Source organism: Aythya ferina (assembly GCF_964211825.1).
Source record: "Aythya ferina genome assembly, chromosome: 2".
Lineage (NCBI taxonomy): Eukaryota > Metazoa > Chordata > Aves > Anseriformes > Anatidae > Aythya > Aythya ferina.
The window spans coordinates 112,721,286-112,738,394 of NC_140297.1; the positions used below are offsets into that span (position 1 = coordinate 112,721,286).

The following is a 17,109-nucleotide window of genomic DNA, read 5'->3' on the forward strand; positions in this document are numbered from 1 at the left end:
AGCATTAGTTTGGTAAACCAGATTATTGAATGTGGCTACCTAAACACAAATCCCCAGGTGAGCAGGACTGAGAGTTACTAAATATGTATCACACCTCCTAAGAGACTGCAGATCAACACAAAACACATGAAAGAAAAAGCAATATAGTTGTCTCTGCTCAAAGTGTGTGTCTTTAAGCATAAACTGCCTTTGGAAAAACAACAACAAAATCACTGTTGTGTAACTGAATATAAATTGTGGCCAAAGGTAATAAAATGTTTGCAAGTGTGAAGTCTATTGAAGCTGTTGTACAAGCAGGAAGTATAATTCAGAAGGAAGTGAAGGCATAGACCTGTCTTTCAAACATGAGGCCAATCAGCATGCAGAATTCAGCAGCAGCAAACCCTTAGACCACTGGATAACATCTGTACTTCCTCATGAAAAATAAAAAGTGAGGCTTTTCCTTGTGGTAAGTGATTAGGACTTATAACTACATATCCAGAATTGCCAACACAGCCATGGAGTTTTATTTGCCAGTTTCAGAATAGCAAAGACAGTCATTACAGTGCTGTTTTATTCCAGGTTCTAAAACAACATAGCAAACAAAGAAAAATTACCTTTGACTTTGGGCCAAAGTTTTCTGTCTCAGATTGTCTAGCTGCAGTCCTAAGGACTCACTTAGACCTCTTTTCTTATCATGGTCTGAGAAAAGATGTTATATGACCCAGAACTGATGATATTCTTGGGAACCTTTTCTGGGTTTGTGGTTTCTTTTAAACTATATGAGATAAGGCGCATCCCCTGAAAGACTGGGAGATGTGCTTCAAAACACTCTCCTGTTTTCTCACAGAAGAGGCCAGAGTCTCAAGTTTCTATCCCAGGTGAATTCCTTAATGAAACAACTATAAAGTGGACAAATGCCTTGTCTGTTGAAGAATTATCCAAAGTAAAATAGCTTTTAACAGAATAGGTTGCTAATAAGCAAGTGCAGGAATCCTAGTCTAGTGGTTAAGGGCATTTCAGAAATTTAAGCATCACTTGCTTTAAGCCAGATAAAGTGGAGATTTGAAAGCAAGACTAGTGCCTAGAAGGAAAATGATCTTATTTTTAGTCAGACATAAAGGATTTGCACACCTGTCAACCAATGAGGAGAAAAATAATCCCTGTTACTGACAGCATTCTGTAAAATCTGATACACCTTGTCTAAGAATTGGGATTTCCAAGAGTGGGTCCTACAGGCTGGAGAGAGATAATAATATCTTAGTTAGCATGAGGCCTTGTACTAGGTGTGGACTAGGCTATGAACACATTTTTTGTGTTCTAGAGATCAGAAATTTTAAAATATGCTAGAAAAAAAAAAAAAAAAAAAAGAATTACGAGAAGAGAAAACATGAGCAGTATTTAATGTCTTGTGTTAAAAGTTTTTGATTTCTTTTTAAATTATTTTTGAATTGTCACTTTTTCCCTATTTTTCACAGCTGCTTAATCAGTTTATTTTATTGTCCCTGGTAAGCTCCATTTTCTGTTTCTTTTACACAAGAAGGATGTTCTAAATACTACTTGAAATGTAGTAAAAGACACCTAACAAGAAAAACAGCTAGGAAGTGGGTTTATGGCAATTATTAGAGCAGGGCAGTATGCCAGATGCAAGTTAATAAAGAGTAATAAAAAAAATGATGTATCATCTCTCTATACATCAGTCTATATGCTGCACTGTGTCTAATTTTTCCTTAATTGTCAATACATTGGGATTATCATTTCTTTCTCATCTGTCCTGGCTGTATTTCAACTTTTATTTAGTTGTTTTATAGGAATATCCTATGTTCTTTCTGTATAATTCCATAAGGCAGTGCATTTTTTTGCTAGTAAAATGACAGTGCAGGAATGACCCTATCTGTGTAAAAGTCATGCATTAGGTCATAAATAGAATCTTAGAATGCCAAAGAACATGTAGAAGAAAATCAGTTTAACATGTTGAAAATAAAATATAACAAGTATATCGACAGTATTTGTTTAGGGAGTTTATTCAAGTCTAATTCTGTCCTGTGGAAACTATTAGTTCAGATATTCAAGATAGAGTTTCAATCTGATTATTATCATTTAAAATGATAATATTTTAAATGATAATAATTAAAATGACAAATGATTATCATTTAAAAGATTAATATTTGAACATCTAAATGGATTATGTTGATCCACAATAATTGATGTGCATGAAGTAATACAATTAAGGCATAGCTTTTGTTTGTGATTGCTTGGAGAGCTACAGAACAGGCTTTCTAACTGCGACTGAGAAACTTGTGCCTGTCTCCACTGGGTGGCAGGCAAACCTCTCGTCGAGCCGAAGTGATGGCTTTTTATTAAACTGAAAAAAAAAAAAAAATAGCATTACCCTTGCATCCCAGCACTTTGTAAAACTCATGAGACTTTTCTGTACATCCAGAAAGTGAGTGAGGTGGTGTCCCCTTTATCCTTAGGGACTCTCTGATTACCCTTAGCAAGATTAGCTCTCTTCTGTTAATGGCACTTCAATATGCAGTCCCCGTACCGTGTTTTAATTAGATAGTGATTAGTTCAAGCATACCGCTTTTTAAAATTAGGATTCCTGAAATGAACACCTTCACCATCAATACGTGCTACCGACAAAATTCACTGGAGACATCTAATGATTTTAAGTTGCCTAGCTGGAAATTAAGAACAGTGGAAAACAATGTACTGAGTATTATGTGTAGCCTCATAACAAGCTGAAGCACCACTGAAGAAACTGAGTCTTCACAGTGGTGAGAGATAACACTTTTGATCCTCTGCTCTAGGGAATTCACACCTGTAGCTGCAGTCATTACAGTTTTCTGTTTGGCTGTAGTCGTTCCAAATCCCATATGCAGGGTCAGTGGTTGGATGGGGAGCACTGCTCCATCCAAGCAGCAGAGGGACCTCCTCACCTCATGTGACATTAGCATGGCATGCACTGCTGGAATTCGTTCCTTCAAGTACAACAAAGATCACAACTGCTTCAGGTTTTAAGGATCCCATAGAATCATAGAATGTCTCGGGTTGGAAAGGACCTTAATGATTATCTAGTTCCAACCCCCCAGTGGTCTTTTCAGGATGGTAAAGAGAAATTGAGGTGTCCTGGTCACACTGCATAAAGAGTAAATTTCCTTCAGGTGTATGAAGCCTTTCTGTACTTTCCTGTTGGTCAGTTTGTCTTTCTTCCCTTTCTGGTAAGTAATGTATTCTGATAATGGATTTTACAAAGAATCGCTTAACCTCACAGTATATATCACATTTTAGCTATTGTCTTAGCAGGATAATACAAGACAGAAAAATTCATGGGACTCTGGTGTATAAGAAATACTCTGTTTAATAGTATTCTGTTAGTTTATTCTATGATATATAACCTTTAGGTTATAGGCCTCTTCAGAGATTCCTTTAGGAAAGATTGCACTATTTGGCTCCAGAGCATAAATAAAGCAATGGATCCTTTTTCTATGGACAGGCCAGTCCATGGATACCAGTAAAGTATGCATCACTGAAATAAGATACTAGCTTTGGAGTTTGGTCTGGTTTGATCTCAGAACTGTGGATCAGTGTACTAGCAGCTTCAGAACTCTTGTCATGCAGAAGAGGCACTGTATGTACACTGCTTCTCAAAGTCTTTTCCATCACCTCTACTCAAACTCAACACCTGAGGGTTTTACAAAATCAAATCTAGGCAACAATAGGGTAAAAGATAATCTCCAAAGAATTTATCTGCACCTTAATCTAGAGCATTTATAGCAAAGTAGTGAGTCAGGTTGAGAACCTAACAGTCCTTGAAATGTTTTCAGTAGAGTTTCTGTGGAGAGTTCCACTGAAACAGTTGTTTCACATTAGAAACATCAACAGAAATTAAAGTTAACTTTAGTTTCATGTGATGAAATATCTGCTCTGAAATATAAGTGATTCTTATCTAGCTGTCCTCAGGAGGGTTTTTTTAATACTGTTGCCGCCAAGCTACGAGGAGAAAATTCTCTTGTACAAATTTCTTCTTTGCTCTTCACAGATGGTAATTATCAAAGGCTTCTTGCATCACCTTTGCAGGCTGCCCTCAGTCCAATGGCCGATAGTTTAAACTGATGTCGCCTACCAGGAAAGGAAGAACTCCTAACACTCCCTGCTTAACTGCACATGAGATTTCTTGTAGCCAGAAGAAGAACACCTTGTTCCTAATTTCTAGGAGTGGTGCCATGAGCTGTGGAAAATGTGCAACCAGTACAAACTAAAGACCATTTTTCTGGCAACAGAGGTTAACATGGACATACCACCATGATGATGTGATAACTGACTCCATACTATAAATGCAGAAGCTCATTTGGTGTCATTTTCTCAGCTTTGCACAAGTTTTCTGACAGTTTGTGATCACATCTATGAAGATTGCTTACAGCATTTTGTGGGGATAGAGTCTCAAACAATAGGAATATTGTGGAGCAGTTTTCCTAAGAATGAGACCTAGACTATAATATGTACTTCTAAAAGAAAAGAGAGTCAACACAGACCTCAGATTTATCTCCGGATATTTCAATCACACATGACACTTCTTCCACCCAGACATGCCCCATTATACCTGCAGTGACATAGCACAGGAATAGCCTTTCTTTACCTTTTGCTTTCTAACATGGTGTACTGTCAAAGAGTCTTCTGTTCTTCTCTGGAAGCCGGCTGTACAACCTGATGTATGCCTGCATGCGAATGCGTCTCCATTCCTTACCTACCATATGAAAGAGGGCTGTCAGAGTTAATTTTTGTGAAACAATTCACAGTAACTACTTGACAGATGTCTAAATATGAAGCATGGTTAGTGTAATAATGTAACGAAGGACCTTAACAAAACCATATTGCTTTAAAAATTTCTCTCTCAGCACTCTCTGTTTTAATGAGACAATCTTCTTTCCTTTTATTCCTCATCTCATACCTTTTGTTTCTCTTCATTGGCCCTTCTGGACAACTGTTTTTGGGAAAGCTTTTTTACATATGTCTCTTTCCCTTTCTCTCTAATAGATACCATCATCTTTTAAAGAGCAGACACTCCCTCCCTCAGCTAAGTACTATCTTGGCAGGCAAAGGGGAGGAGGAGTCTTCTTTAAAAGGCTTTGAAATTGTGTTGTTAAAAAATATATAAATAAAGCAACAAACCTTTTAATAGGTCTTTGAACAATCATCCCTTTCATTCCCTTATGGCCTATTGAGCTGCTGGCTTTTTTATTATTTAGTGTGTTTCAAAAAAAGTCCAAATGTTTTATGTTAAGCCATTAAGAGTTTATTTGGGTTGAAAATAAATAAATAAATGTGGTACTAGCAGTTGGTACTGTGAGCACATGCACAGTTGCCTGGCAGAGGCAACCTATAGGACACACGTCAGAAGGCCAGAATAAGCTCCAGTGAAAGACCAGAACAAAAGCATCAGCAGCATTTGTTTCTGGTTAAGTACTTTTGCATGAGGCTGACTACTGGAGTGGTTTACCCAGCTTTTATCTGTTTCAAATTCACCTCACTCCCTCACCCCTCTTTGCAACATCACCCCCAGCTGCAACTCATGGTAATTTCATGGAATAGGTGAAAGCATGGGATTTTTTAAATCTGCTTTTTTTTTGATTTTTTTTTTAAACCACCTAATGGGAGCATGTGATTGGTTGGTATCCAACATTGTTCTTGGAGTTACTATACACCTAACTAGGTTTATTTTTTTTTTTTGTATGGTTTACCTGATTTTTTATTTTTTTTGGTAGGTTGTGTGTGTTTGGGGGAGGAGGAGGGGGTATTCTCTTTTTCAGTGCTGGCTATATTTTGTGAATAGCGAAAAAAAGCACTCCATTTCTTTCTTTCTACCCCTTCCACTTTTGTTTGCCAACTCAGTCTGCCGTTCACCAAGAATTCAGCAGCAGGCTGGCAATTGCAGCAGGGGCTCCTCTCTGTGCATAATTAGTATCATCTTGCTTGGTCTCATTTCTCTAGTGAGGCTGATGGGGACAGAGAAAATAATTTTGCCATTAAATACATTACTAGGTTCACATCTTGGTTCCCATGTGACCTACATTTAGCAAATCGACATCAAAACTTAAACTTTCTAGCTCTCTTTCTCCATGAGACTGAAGTATATAGTAATTTTTGAAAAGCACATATATACAGCTTTGTTAGTATTGTTAAAGAACTAATCAGTTGGAAGATGTGGTTAGGAGGAACCCCCCAGAATCTGAGCTTGACTTGAAATTTCATTACAGGATCAGTAAAGAGAAGAGAAAATTAGTCGAATTTAGGAGGCCTCATGTTTTGTAGACATTACATATACCCTTCTTGCATGATGGCTCTGGCCTATTTAAAAATAGGTACTGGAGCTCAGAAAAAGGATTAAGAGGAATATCTAACTGAGCTAATAGATATGTACAGAACCTTCTTGACCCAGGCCTGGCAAGGAGTCTTGGGAAAGATTTGTTTCTGGGAACCAGTGACAGACATTAAACATGAGAGGAAGGCTGTGAGAGAGGAACACGAATAGTTTGAAAGCTGAACCTAAACCTGTGTTTATGTTGGATTTTTGACTCTAATGTCATGGACGTGTTAAATATTTCAGTAGCATCACAGACAGCTGAGCTGCAGCCATACTGAAGTCGAATAATGACTACACTGCAGGTATTAATACTGTTGCCATATTTGTGGACGCTGTGAAGAGACACTGTCATGGCCAAATTTCTATTGGTTCTGCTTTGTTATAGATTTCTCGTGTGAGCCAGAGCAGTTTTCTTTGTGCTTCAGTTCTCAGTTCATAAAATGGATTATAAACATGTCCTCAGGTGATGCTGTGAAAGTAACCACCCAAATCAATATTTACAATATCTACAATATTTAAGTAAACAGGAATATGAAATACAGATAATTAAGTCGAACAGTTAGGTGCTTGGGAAAGAAGAATATATGTATATTATATATATGTACTATGGTATATTACTAATTTTAATTAGATTAGAAGATCTTAAAATGTTAACTTGGAAAAAAATAAAGAAAATAAAAGAAATCAGTGGACAACTTGTGTTTTTCAAAGTCTACATGAAAATGCAAAGACAGGTTGCAGGTCTCTTTCAGTGATTTTTTTGGATCATGCTTGACAAGGCACAATTATAGATTCTGCCCTGAGACTGGGTGTCTGTTGAGTCCTGAGAAAAAATCACATTTGCTTTAAAAATCCTGAGAGGTACTTAGACAATTCTATTTGCAAAATCAGTCACCATTCGTATTTTACAAGCATTGTTCTCAGGTATTGATAAAATAAATACAACTAGGTAACTTACAGTTTTGTGTATTTCTAGAAAGCCTTTGCATTTTTAAAAGTTATATTATTGTCATACAATTAATGTTCATGAGTCATTCAATTTTTAAATTGTATTTACAACTGAATATCTTTTATATCTTCCTTTTAATGACCCTTATTCCTGGAATAAAGCTTTGGAAGAACCCGTGGCGTAAACTTGTAAAAGCTTATAGAGGTATTCATTGTTACTCCCATAGCCTGATGGGATGGGATCAGAATACACATGTACACTGCAGAATCAGACCTCACAAAAGGAAAAGCAGACTACTGGTTATTTTACAACATAATGTCACTGAGTCGCACATTGTGCTCTCACAAACATACACATGACAGGTGTTTTATAATCCCTATGTTTTAGACCCTTTGAAAGCATAAGAAAAAATATTTACTAGGAAGTTGTAAAAAAAAAAAATAAAACTTCCAAATATGGCAATGGCTGCTGGATGGTTTATATTGGGTGCCAGAAAGAGCATTCCAATGCTGATTGGGTTGTTAAAGAATGAAACTGCAAAGAGATCAGTGAGAACAATTTTTTACCTTTCCATATCTTGAAATATATGTTGCCTGTGATTTATTGCAAGTATAAAGAAAAGCATTGGACTGGTTTGTGTGAGTAGGCTGTACTGGAAGCACTGGGTCTATAAGGTACTTTTCTTCATACAGTGGTCTGAAAATAATATTTCTGTTGCCTGGAAAAATGTGGCTTTCTGGCTAGCAGTTTCCAAAGAAGAGATGGGTTTAAAATAACAAAAAACATTCGTGGAGTTTTATGATTTTAAGGATACTCAAAATTACCGAACTAGAATCCAAAATGTAAACATTCTATGTTTCTTAGAACAGCCTGAAAGAATTAATTTGCTTAGTAAGGCAAAGTCACCATGTGAGTTCAGAATCCATATTTTGAGTTTTGGTAATACTGAACAAATAAATTTGAGTATGGCTTTTATAACTGAGGGCTGTTTCTTTAATGGATTAAAATATTTTCAACAATTGTCTTGAACTTTGCTGGATGTGATATAAGGTAAACTATTGAATTTCCTTTTCTCTTTCTGTAATGGGTTTGGAAGAATCTGAATTAGTTACTGCTGGTTATCCTGGCTCTATGTTTCCAAGGCTAGATCCTAAGGTAATTCCAGATATTCCTTTCAGATCCCTTCTGGAAAAAAAAAAAAAAAAAAAAAAAAAAAAAAAAAAAAAAGTTAGAAAGAGGAAAAGATCATCAAAGTACTAGACCAAACGCAGTCAATAGGCAAAGCAAGTCTGAAGTTCTGCTTAGAGATGATAAAGCAAATGCAGCATAACCTTAAGATAGAGAAAAAGTGACACCCGCCTCCTCCTCCTCTTTCTCTGTGCGCACGCACACACACACACACACACACACACACACACAAGTTGTTTACAGAAGTGCCTTGTAGTGAGTACTGGTGGTGTCACTCCGTCCCATGCCCCAGAGCTATCACCGGGCCTCATGGGAGATGTGACTACAACATCGGACATGGGACTGTTTGTTCACTCACTTTCTGTGAAGAGAGTTTTGAACTCTGTTTTGAATAGACAGCATTTTCTTTGTGTGGTTGGTAAATAACACAGAGCAAAGTTAGTCAGCAAGTTACATAGCTTCTGCATTCTGATTCTTTGGAGCCCTTTTGTACCAAGCTTGACAGGATGTTTTTAACAGAATGTGACCTCACTGGGATACCAGAGGTAAGGAAAAAAGTTATTGGGGCTGTTGTGGAATATTTTGCACAGAACTGACTGAAAATACTGCTTTAGAATGCCTCTTGAAAAGAAGATGGTTTCACTGTGATACTGCCAACATTTTTTTTCAGTGAAAATCAATGTCTTTCACTCCTTTGTAAGTTATAATAAATCTTAGATTTTCTATTTCCTACTTGTGGAAAAAGACACTTATTTGCAAATCTCAGAACGATTATGTATTTGCTCTGATGCATTGAGCAAAGGCCCAGTTCCAGAGATAGAACATCAAATTGTTTTCTTTCTAACACAGAAGAGAATAGGCGGATCAGGTCCAGTTCTTCACCCAGGTCCTAGAAACAGCAGCACGAGAACCAGAGCGGTGGTAAACCCAGCAAGACCAAGAGACAGCAGCCTTCTGGACACCTGCGCTGACTCCCTAGGTAAAGGTAAGATGGAAAAAAAAAAAAAGGAAAAAAAAAAAAAAACTACTGCATTTTCTGGGCAAGATCATGCGGGTTTTCATAACAGACATTACAACTGGGATGCACTGCTGTTTGTAGTTTTGTTTGGACGCACAGAAAAGGGGTTCCTGGGTGGTGTAGCTCGGGGGATTAGTGGCTGTGTGGTTACCCCCTCTCCTCCCTCTGCTGGCCAGTGTGCGGCAAACGCGGGTGCTGGCATCCCACGTTCCCCCGGCATCGAGAGGAAAGCACTGCTTGATTGCAGTGTTTCTTGATTTCTCTGATTTGTTGCTCTTGTTACCAAGTACCGACAGCTTTAGGGTGCTGCGATGCGAGGTTTAGCAGCGATAGAGGAAGGGAGATAGATCTGAGAGTTCAAGAAGTCATGAAGATTTTATTTCATTTTGTTTTATGCTTTTTAAAAACAGATGTAGTTTAGCTATTTATTTATAATAGGCTCAGGCTCAATGATCTGAGTGATCTGTTTATGTTTAGGATCTAAAAGGGTTTTATGAAAAAAGGAAGAAAAGTGCATTATTACATGAAATAGCTTCATGAATAATCTTGCTGTTCTGAAATTGAATTAACAATATGTGATATGCTTTAGTGTGTATATCAACAGAACAACAAAGCTTCATTGTTTTTGTACTGAACAATCACATTTTCTTTCATTTTTTTTTCAGCCAGAACAGGTGACTTACCAAAAACAAACAAAAAAAAATTGTTTGGAGTCACTGATAGAGTAGTGAAAGGAAATGAAGTTCTCATGATATATAAAGCTGTTAGTCATTCTTGAATACTTGCATAACAAAGAAATCTAAAAATAAGTTGTTAAAATTGGAAAGTTTTGCACCATGAGTGCTGCTGACAATGAAAGTGTTCTTTGATAAATGAGCATGGAAAAACTTGCTAATTACTTATGACTAACCTGAGTTGCTTTTTACTGTAAAGCACATAAAGAACCAAGGCTTTTTTCTTGTAAAAAGTTAGAATGTAGATTGATCAGACTTGACTTAGTAGTAAAAAAGATAAGGTGACCATGTCACTGCTCCCAGTAAGACAGGGAAATGAGTTGGGTTTGACAAAGCATTCATAGTGACACTTTTATAATGTCAAACTTGCTACTGTACTTTGATCCACTGGTATGCAGTAGGTAAGCTGCCAGCGCTGTCCTAATTAGAGCAAATGTTTTCTCTGAAAAGGCTTCTAGAGACAAGCATGTTCTCTGAAGCAGAAGTCTGTAAAATGAGGATGATTGAAGATGATTAATTTATATTCACAACTTTGTTATATTTTGTTGCATGACTTCTGGTCCTAGTCATGGGTCAGATGCTGGGTACTGTATGAAAAAAATACAGACTTTATGCTGAACAGCTAATGATACAGACATGGGACAGCAAATAAAACAAATGTGATGAATTATTCAATCATAAAAAATACAACCAAAGTGTTAACATGGAGTTTTCTGATTTTAGTATCTTTCTACACCTGTTCTGTTGTTCTTAATGATGATTTTCCGTAGTGTCTCATCTCCTATGTATAAGCTGCCACAAATAGTTGGAAGCTTGATCTCTTTTGAATTTCTGTCAGAGAGAAGTTGGCAGGGTGGGGGATAACAGTTTATTTTATCCCTGAAGTTAAACAAAAGACTGCAAAATTTTGATAGAAGTAAGCTGATTAATATTTATGACAGTTACAGAGGATTAACCAGTAGAGGTCAGTACAGAGTGCTGAAATGGAAGTGGAGCACTATGTGAAAAAGCTTTGTGTATTTATACTCTGTACTTCTGATTTTTAACTTTTCCGTTAAAAAAAAAAAAAATGGTAAAGGTCTACAGTCATTCAGTCATCCTCTTCAAAACGACAGTTTAAAAATACTTGGGACAGTACAGTAATGACAGACTGCTTCAGCAGAGGAATATAAGCCAAATGGTGCATTTTGTAGCATGGTATAGCTCGTGGAAAGTTGCTTATTTTGTGTAATTATTATAGAAACTAATGTGTAATATGTATTATACATTTTGCAGTAATTAATGCATTTAGCTGACAGCAGTGTAGCAAATTATGAGAAAGGATTATTTCCAGGAATCAAGTTTTTAAATACTTGAATTTAAATATATATATATATATATATATATATATATATATATATTTCTCATTTTAGGTAGCAAATTTTGATAATTAAAATTAAGTGTTGGTTTTAAAGTTTCTATCTTCCTTTCCTTGTATATACATAAAGGTGTGTGTGTGTGTAACACAGAGAGAGTAAGGGAGGCAGACAGACCTTGTACATAAAGTTGAATTATCTTTTGTTTCACTTTTTAAAGCAATTGTTTGTTTGTGGTTTCCTTTTGTGATTTAAAGCAAGGAAAAGAATCAGCTTGTATAGTCTGTGCATGAAAACATCCTTCAACATGTATTAGCTGCAAAAGCTCGTCTCTGAAAAGCTTCTGTTCAGAATTGCTTTTTATTGAACTAAAAAGAGAAACTTTCATGTTCCCATTCTGTTTCCTTGCAGAATGTACTCAGTACTTTGAAAACTACCTTGCTATTAAATTGTAATTGTTGAATATAGATATATATTTAAAAAAAAAAAAAAAATCCTAAGAATTTTTATCACCAGATAAAAGTAATGTTCTATTTTGGTTTCAATGCTGACTTACATCTGCTGTCTATGAGCTTAGGGAGAGTTTTCCCAATTCCTTCAGAGAGAGTAGAGAATAGAACTATATGAATGGTAAACATTTTTGAAAATTCTCTTCACTTGTTCTGCTTACCTTCCATGCTCTTCTTTAAAATGATTACAGAGGCATTGGAAAGTATCCAGCATCTTTGAAAAACAGGTTTTACTTTATGCCTTTTCTCAAGCACTTAAGGGTGACAAGATCTACACAGCAACCCTTTCTCACAGGGTGTTCTGTTGTATGCTACTGGAGTCAAATGGCATAAGTGTGAATGTAGTTTGGAGAGCTGTAAGAATGCATTACTGCAGGGAAGGAATTCCCTCATAACTTTAAAGCAGCAACAGCATAAACTGAGGTGGGAAGGAGATAGAGATAAATGACTCTTGCATATCTGGCCTGTGACATATTTTTCCCCCACTTTTGTTACCATAGCTTTACACACAGGTCTTACAATCCAGTACAGTTGAATTTCTTATGAAAGAGCACCCTTTACAGATGTTCTTTGGTAACAGAAGGCCCAATCTAACAGGAGACATATGAGTGATGGGGTGTTAAATGATGATTTCCACTTTAAGCCTAAAATTTTTACCAAAGGCTTGGTTTCGATTCAGTTCAATTCCCTTCATTTGAAGGGGAGTGGAGAAACAATATTTACTACAGTTTTCACTATTGGCTTTGGTTGTGTTTTAAGTAGATAAAATTGAATGCAAAAGTCAAAATCAGCTTCCTTCCCCAGATAAATTTCTGACGTTCATACTATTTTGGCACATAATATTTTCCTATAGACTTTTTCACATACATCTGAGTTTCTTCTGGGTGTAAATGTTGTGAGAAATTGTATTTTGCTGAGCCACAGTGGAAGTATTCATTTACAGTAACTGATACTCTTCATTAGCACTTGGGGGGGGAACGGGCAGGGGGAACAACTCTTCCCGTCAAATGCTTTTCCCCAAAAGTAGTGCAAAGATTGAGGTGGTTCACATAATATTAAATAATCTGGTTTTAGCCAGTTGATGTTGAAATCCAAATGTCCAAGTATTTGTATTTCTCCAATTAAGTTTGTTTACATGTTCAATTTCATGAACATCTGGTCGGGCTTTTTCTGTAGCATATGGGATATAAAACCCCAAAATTCAGGGACCAAAACAATGTTGCTGGAAACATGTATTTCAATAAAATATATTGTTATGGTGGAAGTTTGCTATTCTTATCTATATCCAGACCAAATATAAAAGATTACCGCAGAGCTGTTCATGATTAATGAACAGAAGGTCTATCTTATCATTGAAGTTCTTAGTCTCTTGCTAGATTAATGTTTAGTATTTTCTTGATTGTGATACGACTCTCATACAATCTTACAGGTATAGTAACATTATATTCTCATTTTGCCCCTCTTTTCTGATGTCTGTGATTTTTTATTTTTTAATTCTTCTCTGTAAAGTAGCTGTGCAATTATCCTATCACCATATAGCTAAGTTTTATGGTGGGTGTTCATTTGTTTCCAAGTCTGGGACAGATTTCTCCATCCTTGTGTGTGTGTGTGTGTATAGTGGTGACTAATATTTTTGCACTACCCTATATGGAAAAAACTGTCACTGAACTATAAAGCTGTGTGTTTTGCTTAAGCGTGTATCAAAAAATTGTGATCTTGTGCCCAGATGAAAATAGCACTAATTCAATTCAGTCAGTGTGATCTGTAATTGAGATAGCTTCACTAGTGAAAAATCTCTGCATATAAACAAGGACACTGTGGCATTTGCACTAGAAATTGAGTTAATTAAGGTTCCTTACTTGTAATTACGTTATCAATCTGCAGATTGCAAAATAACCTAAAATAAATTAGAGCCAATAAATTAGAATGATAAACATTGTCAAAGAAATTGTAACTTCAAAATTCCCCAAAGAGAAAGAAGATATTATTCACCCATATGAAGAACAAAGTACCAGCCTAAAAGATTGGTATAATTCTGAAAAATGTATTATATATCAATATCATGGTTTCACTTTTGGTGGATCAACCATTTTAGTGATGCATATATATGTACAGTCAATTTTGTTTTGAAGCTACTTAATTAATCCATAATAGTGCTTCTCCCTGATCTTATGAGGCTGGACAGCATAGCTGTTTGTTGTATTTTTTTTGTTTGTTTGTTTTTTTGTTTTGTTTTGTTTTGCTTTGTTTTGTTTTTGTTTTGTTTTGTTTTTCATTTTGTCATAACGTTCTGTTCAGAATTTATTATCTGTCCTTTTTGCTATGTAGCTCAAATAAATATTAGGTTTTTGGTTTTTATTTTGTCACTTTATCATATGTCAGGAATCAACTTTATACTGTGATGTCCTCTTGATATTCTTCACCTCCCACTGATATCAATAGGATGCTCAACCCAAGACATAGTGCCTTATATATCCCAATACCAGAAAAAAAAATATTGTACATGGTGACCTGAGGGTGAGGACCTTTATAATTTCAACATTAAAACTGAGGTATAGAAGGAATTAAAGCTTTCTAGAAACCCTGAAAATCACTTCCTTTCCATAGACAACTTCTGGATTATTTCTCTCATAACTATGCATTTCTAAGAGGTCAAAATTCACTCTGTCAGCTTAACTGTAAAACAGATATGTAAGAAATATATATATATGTATATTTGTAGAACATATCCATGATCTTGGTTACAAGCTAAAAAATTTTTGAACACCTTTATGTTTTTAACATGTCTATTCTGAAAGTGGATCTTATATTTGACCCTAACTATAGAATTTGGCCCTAACTGTAAAATAACGATTTTATCACAAAAGAAGCTCCCATAGTCTATGTATATTATTGCTCAATATACTGTCAGGGGACATTAATAATAGGCTTTGCAATATTTAACAAGTACACAGCCTTACTTTTTCCTTTTGTACTTTAACGGCATACCTCAAATTGAGTTGTATGTACTAGGTTTTCCCAACACTGTAGAAATGCAATTTTTTTGTTGGTCAAAAAAAAAAAAAAAAGTGTGCCTTTCTGAAAACTTTTAATCTATGTCTATACATAGTGACTTTTTATCAGAATACTTATGATTTGCATAAGAGTATATATATATATGAATGTATACACAACATATTACACAGTTTCTCTGGACAATTCTTGGCAGCTCATTCATATTTTTGGAGGTATCAACAAGTTCATATTGACATGCATTTTGTTTAAGAAATTAAGACATTAAAATTTAAGAAAATATGTAATTAATATTGAATTAATATTGAATATGGTCCTAAAAATACTATCTGCTTTATACAGCATGTCATTTCCTGTGAACCTGATTCACAGAAATACTGCATTTTTTTTTCCTTGAAAATAATTTTATTAGTAGTGCTCCTAAAGAAGTGTTGATCACATGATTGGATGTGTCAAACAATATTCCACTTTCGTTGCAGATTTACACTGTTTCAAAGAAAATGTATGAGTAAAGATTTTCTGGTGGTTTATTGCTGGTGGTAACGATGACCACAGAAAATGTGAATACTTATACGTAGTATGCAACAAAATAGAACAGTTTTGGAATCAAACTACAGACAAGGTTTTCAGTAATTTATGTTGCCAAGATGGTGCAGTTTATAGACTTTGGTTCAGCAAGATCTCATTCAGAGCTCATGTTGCAATTGTGGACAGCATCATTTTGCAGGGTCATATGTTACTTTGAAGACAGGCAGGTTTTGATAGCCTGAGTACAACAGGTTTTATAATCTTTCTTCCATGTCCAGTGAAAACAACACCTCCATCATACCTAAATTTTTAATGGTCTTTGGTGGCACTTGAATTTGAACACATCAGATCTCCTAACATTTGATCTGAGCAGTGAATAAATCTGGCAGATCTACACAGCTTAGGAGAAAGGTAGCAAGGATTTTCATGCTGGGAATTGGGAAGTGTCAGGAATAAAGTCAGTGTATACTGTGTAAAACCACCTGATGTAATATGGCTCAGTTCTGTGAGATCCAGAACATCCCTTTTTGTCCCTGGAATAATAAGTGGCTAAGAATGATCTGAATCTGGCAGGATGAGAGTAGATGTATCACAAGATCAGACTGGCTAAACAGGGAATCTGTGATGCATCTCCAGAACAAAGAGGCAGTATACAGAAGATGGAGACATGTTCAAGCTGCAAAAGAGGAATATAGAAATGACATGTCAGTATGGTATTAGGTAAGCAAAAGCTCATCAGGAATTGACACTTGCAAGGCACATCAAGTGCAACAGGAAGAGCTGCTACCACTAAATGGATAGGAAAAAGCTGAAGAAGCAGAATGTGTGCCTGCTGCTTGAATGGGACAGGCAATTTAGTGAGAGCAAAACCAGGTAAGGCTGAAATACTCAAAACTTCTTCACTTCAGTCATCATCAGCTGGCTCTATGTATAAAGGCAGGATTCAAAAAAGAGGGGAACAACCAACAGGAGATGAGGATTTATTGAGGATTTATTTACAAGAACTTGGCACATCCAGTTCCCTGATGGGCTGCACAAAGAGTCTTGAAAGAACTGGATGATGTCTTTGCAAGGCCACTACCATCTTTGAAAAGTTGTAGAATTTGCTGAAGGTACCAAGTGATAAGAGACAGATTGTACCCATCTTCAAAAAAGGCCATACAGATGAAACAGTGAAGACTCATCTTGCTGGTAAGATTCACTTCATCCTTGGGGAAATCATGGAGCTGGTTTTCTTGGAAGCCGTTTCTGAGAAAATGAATGGAGAAAAGAGTGATTGGGAGTAGCAGTTTTTAATTCTTGAACAACTCTATTGCATTACATGATGACATAACTAGATTCATGGTTAAGGAGAGCAGGGGATGTTATCTGCTTTGAATTTAGTAAGTTTTTCAGCACAATCTCCCACAACATTTTCAAGTTCAAGGTCTAGCGTTAAAGAGTAGATGGATGGACTACTAGATGAGCATA

The 17,109-nt window shown here is 36.0% G+C and overlaps 1 protein-coding gene across 4 annotated transcripts in view; it reads left to right on the plus strand.

Moving 5' to 3' along the window:
* The first annotated feature begins 383 nt into the window (after positions 1 to 383).
* The window catches only part of ST18 (ST18 C2H2C-type zinc finger transcription factor), a 182,137-nt gene continuing 165,411 nt past the window's right edge, over positions 384 to 17,109 (plus strand). For 2 of the 4 annotated variants that reach the window (XM_084507414.1, XM_084507420.1), the window contains exons 1-2: positions 8,801 to 9,028; positions 9,333 to 9,468. The gene's annotated coding sequence lies outside the window, so the exon portion shown is untranslated. Of the gene's footprint in view, positions 449 to 8,800; positions 9,029 to 9,055; positions 9,180 to 9,332; positions 9,469 to 17,109 lie in introns of those variants that run through there. The other 2 variants (XM_084507416.1, XM_084507415.1) reach the window with 2 other exon arrangements.